The sequence below is a fragment of the Dipodomys merriami genome, unplaced genomic scaffold (genome assembly GCF_024711535.1).
Source record: "Dipodomys merriami isolate MVZ:Mamm:240054 unplaced genomic scaffold, mDipMer1.0.p SCAF_54, whole genome shotgun sequence".
Taxonomy (NCBI): Eukaryota; Metazoa; Chordata; class Mammalia; order Rodentia; family Heteromyidae; genus Dipodomys; species Dipodomys merriami.
Window position 1 is genome coordinate 8,205,407 of NW_027206113.1, and position 9,020 is coordinate 8,214,426.

General features: G+C 35.1%; 1 long non-coding RNA gene across 1 annotated transcript in view; it reads left to right on the plus strand.

Moving 5' to 3' along the window:
• LOC138811606 (uncharacterized) overlaps positions 1–7,537 on the plus strand; it is a 30,618-nt gene extending 23,081 nt beyond the window's left edge. Inside the window, exons 3-4 of the long non-coding RNA XR_011367447.1 lie at positions 5,507–5,584; positions 7,502–7,537. This is a non-coding gene — a long non-coding RNA (uncharacterized lncRNA). The remainder of the gene's footprint in view (positions 1–5,506; positions 5,585–7,501) is intronic.
• The last annotated feature ends 1,483 nt before the right edge of the window (positions 7,538–9,020 follow it).

Below are 9,020 nucleotides of genomic sequence, written 5' to 3' on the forward strand. Positions count from 1 at the left end.
ACACTGCTGAATCATGATTGGGTCATGGAAGAGATTAGACAGGAAATTCAAATGTTCATGCTATCCAACAAAAATGAGCACACAAATTACCAGCTCCTCTGGGACACAGCAAAGGCAGTACTTAGAGGCAAGTTTATAGCTCTGAGATCTTACATCAACAAATTGGAGAGATCTGAAAGTAACAATTTAATGAGACATCTGAACCTCCTTGAAAAAGAGCAGCAAGATATACCCCAATGTAATAGATGGAAAGAAATAATTCTTTCAATTAATTCATTTTAATTAAAATTAAATCAGAAATAAATGAATTAGAATACAAAAAAAAAACTATAGAAAACATCAACAAGAGAAAGACTTGGTTGTTCGAAAAAATTAACAAAATTGACAGGCCCTTCGCAAATCTTATCAGAAAATGAAGAGAACACACCCAAATAAAACTCAGAGATGAGAATAGAAACATCACCACAGAAACAACCAAGACTCAGAACATTATAAGGGAATATTTCGCAAAACTTTATGCTAATAAGTTTGAGAACGTGGCAGAAATGGACCTTTTTCTAGCAAATATTGACATGCCAAAACTAAACCAAGATTAGTTAAACCACCTTGAGAGGCCCATTTCAAGCATTGAAATAGAAACTGCAATAGAGACCTCTCAGCTAAGAAAAGTCCAGGTCCAGTTGGTTTAGAGCAGAGTTCTACAAGGCCTTTAAAAGAAGAACTCACACAAATACTACTCCAACTCTTCAATGAAATTGAAAGAGAAAGTTCACTACCCAACACATTCTATGAAGCCATCATAACTCTCATCCCAAAATCAGGAAAGGACTCATCAAAGAAAGAGAACTATAGGCCCATTTCTTTCATGAACATTGATGCAAAACTTCTCAAAATTTTGGCCAATCGTCTTCAGAAAATCATACAACACAATCTAACAGGATTCATTTCAGGGATGCAAAGCTGGGTCAATATTCGCAAATCAATTAATATAATTCATCACATCAACAGGAGCATGGATAAGAACCACATGGTTATCTCAATAGATGCAGAAAAAGCATTCGACTAGATCCAAAACCCCTTTATGATGAAGGTTCTGGAAAAATTAGGAATCCATGGAACATTCCTCAATAGAATAAAGTCTATATATGACAAAACTACAGGCACCATTATACTTAATGGTGAAAATCTAAAGTCATTCCTCTTAACTCAGGAACAAGACAAGGATGTCCACTATCACCACTTCTCTTCAATCTAGTAATAGAATTCCTATCTACAGCACTAAGACAAGATGCAAACATAAAAGTGATCCAAATAGGGAAAAAAGAAATAAAACTCTCCCTCTTTGCAGATGACATGATCTTGTATTTAAAGAATACGATAGACTCCACTCCCAAATTACTGAAGTTGATTCCAAACTTTGGCAAAGTACCGGGGTATAAAATTAAACCCCCAAATCAATGGCTTTTCTGTATGGCAATAATGAGTAAAGTGTTGCTGAAATTAGGAAAGCAACTCCATTTGTAATAGCCCCACAAAAAATAAAATACCTAGGAATTAACTTAACCAAAGAAGTGAAGGTCATTTATGATCAAAACTTTAAAAACTTGAAAAAGGATATAAAAACAGAACTAAGAAAATGGCGAAAATGCCCATGATCCTGGATTGGAAAGGTTAACATCGTGAAAATGGCAATACTTCCCAAGGCTATCTACAAATTCAAAGCGATGCCAATCAAAATCCAACCTCATTCTTCAAGGAAATAGAAGAGGCAATCCAAAAATTCATATGGAACAATAAAAGACCCCGAATAGCAAAAACGCTCCTCAATTGAAAGAACACTGCTGGGGAATATCAATACCAAATTTCATACTCTATTATAAAGCCATAGTAATCAAAACAGCATGATAGTAGCACAAGAACAGACCTCAGGACCAGTGGAATAGAATTGAAAACCCAGAAATGAACCTACAGACCTATAGCCATCTAATGATAAGGGAGCTAAAAAGATAGAATGCAAGACAGTCTTTTCAGTAAATGGTGCTTGCAAAATTGGTTAACTACTTGTATAAAACCAAAGCTAGATTCTTATATATCACCGTGCACCAGAAGCAACTCCAAATGGATCAAAGACCTTGGAGTCAAAGCAGACACTCTGAAAACATTACAGAATGGAATAAGAGAAACCCTAGGTCTCCTTGGCGCAGGCCAAAATTTTCTTAATAGAGATCCAGAAACACAACAAATCAAAGAAGGTTTGGACAAATGGGATTGCATGAAGCTGCAGAGCTTCTCTATGGCAAAGGACATAGCTAGCAAGATCAATAAAAGTCCCACAGATTGGGGGAAGATCTTCACTAACCATACAACGGACAAGGATCTCATATCTAAAATATACTTGGAGCTCAAAAAATCAAACCCCCCAACAACAAATCCTCAAAGAAACAACTGCCCAATAAATAAGTGGGCTAAAGACTTAAAGAGAAACTTCTCTGAAGAAGAAAGAAGGATGGCCAATAGACACATGAGGGAATGCACAACCTACCTAGCCATAAAAGAAATGTAAATCAAAACAACATTGAGATACCACCCTATCCCAGTTAGAATGGCAAAAATCAAGAACTCTAACAACAACAGATGCTGGAGGGGACGTTGATGGGACTGTAAACTTGTTCACCCACTTTGGAAAGTAGTATGGAAGTTCCTGAAAAGACTCCACATAGAGCTCCCCTCTTACCGAGCAATCCCACTTTTGGGCATTTACCCAAATGTTTACAAACAAGACCACACTAAAGCTGCCAGCACAACTATGTTTATTGCAGCATTATTTACCATACCTAAGATATGGAACCAACCCAGATGCCCCTCACTAGAAGAATGGATCAAGAAAATGTGGTATATATACACAATAGAATTCTCTGTCTCCATCAGAAAGAATGACATTGCCCCATTTGTTAGGAAATGGAAAGACTTGGAAAAAATTATATTAAGTAAGCCAAGCCCAAAGAAACATAGGTCCCATGGTGTTCCTTATTTGCCATATCTAGTATATGTCTGAGTCAAGCAGAAAAGGTCAGATAAGGTGATGTTAGGGAAATGAACCCTAAGATATGTATTCAAATGTTCTTTTTCTTTCATGTGATTGTTTCTAATGCATTTATAAGATTATTTCTTTGTTGCTTTGTATGTCCCTCCCCCACAGTATAACCCCTGCTTTCACTGTATTTGATGTTGGTATAATTTGTAGAGGGGAAGGGGAAAAACAAGTCCTTTAAATAAGAATACAGGTGGACCCGTTGCAACAATGACAAGTACAAGTTGTTATGTCGAAAATGAACTTTACAACTTTGGTAGGGGGGCAGGGAGGGCTGGGTGGGAAGGAGGTGGAAGGATGGGAAGGGATGGGAAGGTGGAATAAAAATGTTTTTTTTCATGTTGTTGTTTCTGACACATTTATAACATGATTTGTTTGTTGCTTTCTATGTCCCTTCCCCACAGTCTAACCCCTGGTTTCACTGTATTTGATGTTGGGATAAGTTGTGGAGGGGAAGGGAAAAAAACAAATAATTTAAATAGGGATACAAGTGGACCCTTGCAACAACGATATGTACAAGTCATTATGTTGAAAAATGAACTTTACAACTTTGGCCTGGTGGAGGGGAGGCCGGGGTAAGGAGTAGGGAGAGAGTAGGCGGAGGTGAGGGGTTGGGGGCGCGAGATGGGAAGAGATGGGAAGGAAACAAAGAGGAGGCAACAATTCTTGCTAAGAAATGTACTCATTATCTTGCCCAAGTAACTGTAACTCCTTTGTATGGTATTTTCACAATAAAAAAATCGTAATTTTTAAAAAATAAATAAAATAAAAAAATAAAAAAACAAATAATATAAGGAGCTAGGAAAAAGGAATCTTAAAGTTTTACTTTATGGAATGTAATCTGAAAGGACACATTTATGAATGAACCTATATATTGTAAATCAATGTAGTCTTCAACGTATTATATATAGAAGACAATGAAATATATTATTGACTTTATACAAACATAGATACTTTTTTTAGACAAGCACCAGGAATATCTTTAGTTTCTATACTATTCATTTCAACCATAAGTTAAAATTTAAAAAACTCTCAACCTCTGCAGCAATCATTATAGATGCATACAAACAACTCGAATACATTTTGATATCAAAGTCTGGCAATTCACGTGGAAGAATACTATGGAATCCATGAATTTTTAAATTAAGATATTGCTGTTGCTTTGTATATGAAAATATGTTGTAGGGACACAAAGGATGGACTGGCACTTTTGAAATTTAAGAAACTTAACCAAACTCCTATGTAGGAGAACAATTTGTAGAGCCATCCACAATTTCAAAGAGGTAGTGATACATACTTATCCTTTTGGCAATATCAAATGAAGTTTCTTCCAAGTTGTTCTTCAGACCCGGTTTGATATAATGTTTCAACAGAAGGAGATACAGCATATCTTTGCTATTTCTATTCCCAGCAGCAAGATGCAAGGGTGTCAAGAGACCTTTAGTTTGGGGATTGGTATCTTCATCATGATGAAGTAAGAAAGAATCCATTCTGGTGTTATTCCACATATAAGCACTGTGCAGGGGTGCCAAGCCATTCAGAATTATTGCATGAATATCTGCCTTGAGCTACCAACTCATGGCCAATGTCTAAATGTCCACTCTAGGCTTCCCGATGAAGAGGGGTATACTTACCTCATCCCTAGTATACATATGAGTAGCCTTTTGGGAAAGTAGTCTCGGAACTCTAATATGTCGATTAATTTCGGCATCCCAAAGAAGAAATTTGCATGGATTCTTCTCCATTATTTTCTTGCAATTGATACCATTCCTCACGTTATCATCTTGTTCCTTGTCTTCATCAGAATTGCCTAACCAGAGACTTTGAGTAATAGTGGGAATGAGGTGTCCATGTATTTCCCCAGTAGCTCACGTTGGTTGACATGGTCAGAAAATCCGGTGAATTTTCTGCATATGTTTTTTCACCATGATTTATTTTCTCTTTTTCCATTTTTACTATTCTAAATTATTCTAACTGGATAGTAGTGAATTGATATTCACTCCGTATTCAAATGCACAGACTGAAAATGAGGACCAGTGGTGTCTTCATGTGCAGCTTATTCTAGGAAGGAGAAAATAGGAAACAATGCCTTCTATGTATATGATTTGGGAAATACTATGATATAGTGTAAGAGAACTTACTATTCAATATATGAGCTTTAAGAGCTTTCTAATAGATCCATTTTTTATTGGTACCCAACATTAGAAAAAAAAATGTATAATACAGTAGTAAAATAGAAGTCCTTTGCATGACTATTTAAATTCCTTGTTTTTTTAAAGACACTTGTTTTCATCTAAAAAAGTTGGCCTATCTACTGTTTTCAAGTGATTTTGATGATTGAAGATGCTTAATGAGAAGTCAAAATGTATTAGTATTCCTTTGATATCAATTAAATTTCATTTTTTCTTCTTGGAGAATATAATGATCGAAGCAATATTTCAGAATCAGCAAGTAATAGTTCAGCATCATGTTTCCAATGCAAGTGGATCACCAGTAAGTAATCCTCGATACCATTTTCCTCAAAGTTTTTTTTCACAGATACAATCTGCCTGCCTTCTCTAGCAGCTTTCCTAGCCTGGACCTTTTCTTTCATTGTGCAGGAAAAGTGTGATTCAACTGATTTCAGTCATATTTGTTCCTAGAGTTATCAAGGATTTAGATTCTTTTTTAAAAAAAACATTACTTGTGGGGCCGGAACTCTGGGCTTTGGCACTGTCCTTGAGCTCTTCAAATCAAAGCAAGCGCTCTACTACTTGAACCACAGAATCACTTCTGTGGTTCTGTTTATGTGGTGCTGATATGGGAAATGATAGAGCAGAAAGTGAAATAATGCAACCAAAAATATAAAAGCAAAATAAGTTAGGACAATTATGGAGCAACCATATTGTCTATGAAAATCATGAAAGAGAGAGAGGAAGAGAGATACAGATGTGCAATGACCTAGCTATCCACAAAATCAATGCTTCTGATCTATTTATAAAGCAGTTTTATTGTTTTATTTGTTAAAAGAGATGGAAATAGAATTTATGTATTTACTTGAAATTAGCACATACATTTTTAGTCACCTACATAAAGAGACATAGCTTTGACTAAATTACAGACAAGAATCTTAATCCTTGGGCTGGGAAGGTGATAAGTGGTAGAGTGTTTTTCTTGTAGCTTACTACAGTGCGGACACTACTTTCCAAAAAGGCCACTCATGAATACTAGGGATGAGGATGAGTATACCCCTCTTCATCAGGAAGCCTAGAGCGGACACTTAGACATTGTCCATGAGTTAGTAGCTCAAGGCAGATATTTATGCGATAAATCTGAATGGCTGGACACCCCTGCACAGTGCTTATATGTGAAACATATTGCAGCACACACACACACACACACACACACACACACACACACACACACACACATCATCATCATCATCATCAGATTTCTTCTTAAGTATTTTTGTGTATGATCTTAAGAAGAAATTTACATTACTAATTTGAATTTCTGAGAGAAGAGTATAATCAGTGTACATCTTGCTTCTATACTCTCAATATTTAATTGCTATCGAAGTATATGCAATAGATAAGTATAGGAAAAAGTAGGAGCCACACTGGTGGTTCATGTCATTATTCCTAGCTAATCAGAAAGATGAAATCTGATGATTGTGGTTTGAAACCAGACCAAGAAAAATAGTCCATTAGATTCTGGTTTGAAAGTAACCAGCAAAAGCTAGAAATGGAGCTGTCTTACAAGCAGTAAAATGCTAGCCTTGAGAAAACTAAAACAAAAAAATAACAAATTCTGGGACAGAGCTAGGCCTTGAGTTCAAGCTCTAGTATTAGTATTTAACTAATGAAGGAATGAATTAGTTGATTAATTACCTAAAATAAAATAAGTGGTGACATGTGGAGGGGCAGGTAAAATGTAACAACCCTGGTGACTGGAATATGTATTATTTTGTAATAAGACAAATTATAATTTGTCCTAATCACTCATATTTTATTTGAACTTTTTTGTACAATAAACTCTGAATTTGGCATGCGTGTATATGTGTACATGTGCACACATATGTGTTTAAGTGTGTGTGTGTGTGTGTGTGTGTGTGTGTGTGTGCTGTTGCAATGTTGCTTGCAAATATGAACAGGGTGAGGCTGAAAAGAGCTGTGTTAAAATGTTTTTTAAAATGTTTTTTTATTTATCAGTGTTCTGTCCTGTCATTTCAGTGGAAACACCCTTCTGTACATTTTATTTGTTAATAACATCATCATAATCGAAGCAATTACAACATTAAGTTAGATAAAAGAGATCATTTTCAGCGTTTAGTATGTGTTAGGTAAAAAGATACACATATAATTGGGTAGTAAGTTATGACTGTCAGTTCAAAATATGTATTTGACCTCTTAAATTGATTATATTTTTAAGAAATACTCATGGAGTGATTTTGACCGACTTGAACAAGTAAGTATTACTCTCTGGTTATTTCTGTGAAACTCAAGGTAGGTAAACTCCGGATTTCTGTTAAAAATAACTTTCTTTGTAAGATCGTATCTATTCACACTAAGATAATAAAATCCGTATTTTTAAGGTTTGAATATCCCATCATATTGACTGAAAATCAGTATTGTGGCTATGCGTGTTAGATATATATTTCAAAAACAAAAGCAAAAACATGTGTCACCTCCAGATTGTGGATGCATTTGAAGTTTGTACATACAAAGGTTTCTTCATTAATAGTTCTTTTGTGGGAGTAACTATCACAACTTTAACAAATAAGGCTTTTCGAATATCTTTTCCAATATAAATAACATCCCAGAGCGAGTTTTGCAATTTCTGAAAAACATTTAAATATTTTACTATTATTTTAGTTCATTGACTATACAGCTAAAGACATTTCTGAAATAAATATTGTTAAGATCTGAAAATGTAAGTGGGTATATAGGCTTTTCATGCATCATTTCATGAAAAGCCAGTTTTTATGAAACTAAAAGAAATAGAATAAAAGAATGTAAGTGAATTGGGTAACCTAATTATTAGTATAATTTTATTTTCTATTAGCACAGTCCTTTGAATGTAGATGATGCAGTTAAATTATTTTTTGTCTCACTGTGCTTGTTATTTTTAGATTATTTGTAGTTATAAGAATGAATTTGTAGTATAAATAAAGGTCTTTTAAAATGATTAGGATTAATCTTGTGTTTTGTATTCTACTCCCATGAAAATGAGTTATGATCAAGAGTTAATAGTTTATAATTGAATCTTCAGCATCATAAGAAATTTTGAAAAATTTGGTAGTATTGATGTCTTTTTTGTGGGGGCGTTCGGTAGTGGGGCCTGAACTCTGGGCATTATCCCTCAGCTCTTCAGGTCAATTCTAGCGCTCTACCACTTGAGCCACAGCGTCATTTCCAGCTTTTTTCTTTTTGCCTTTGTGGTGCTGAGGAATTGAACCCAGGGCCTCATTCATGAAAGGCAAGCGCTCTACCACTAAGCCACCTTCCCAGCCCTTCATGTCTTTTTAAACCAATAGTATTCACAAAATGGAGAGTCTTTAATTCATACTTAGGCCTTGATGTCTATGATTTTAAACCTCTCATTCCTAACATTAATGATAGGTCAGAGTGCATTTTTGGTTATAGGAAAGATAAAATATTTATCTAGGGTCAAAGGTGATTTTTATATCAGTCTTGCTTTAATAGCATTTTAAAGTAGTACCTTTCTCTCAAAATGTTGGGTATAAAAAGCAATCAAAATACTTCTAATGGTAAACAACTTAGTTGAGCTACAATGTGGAAATGATTGGTCCATAAGACCTGCAGTCTGTTTCCATCAGGAATTATGGAGGTCATTCTTTCAGTAAGACAGTGTTAAATAGAGATAGGGTCCCCAGGCAGTTCAGTGTTTAGTGAAGGGTTAAAATATGATTTCTACTATTTTGAGCTAG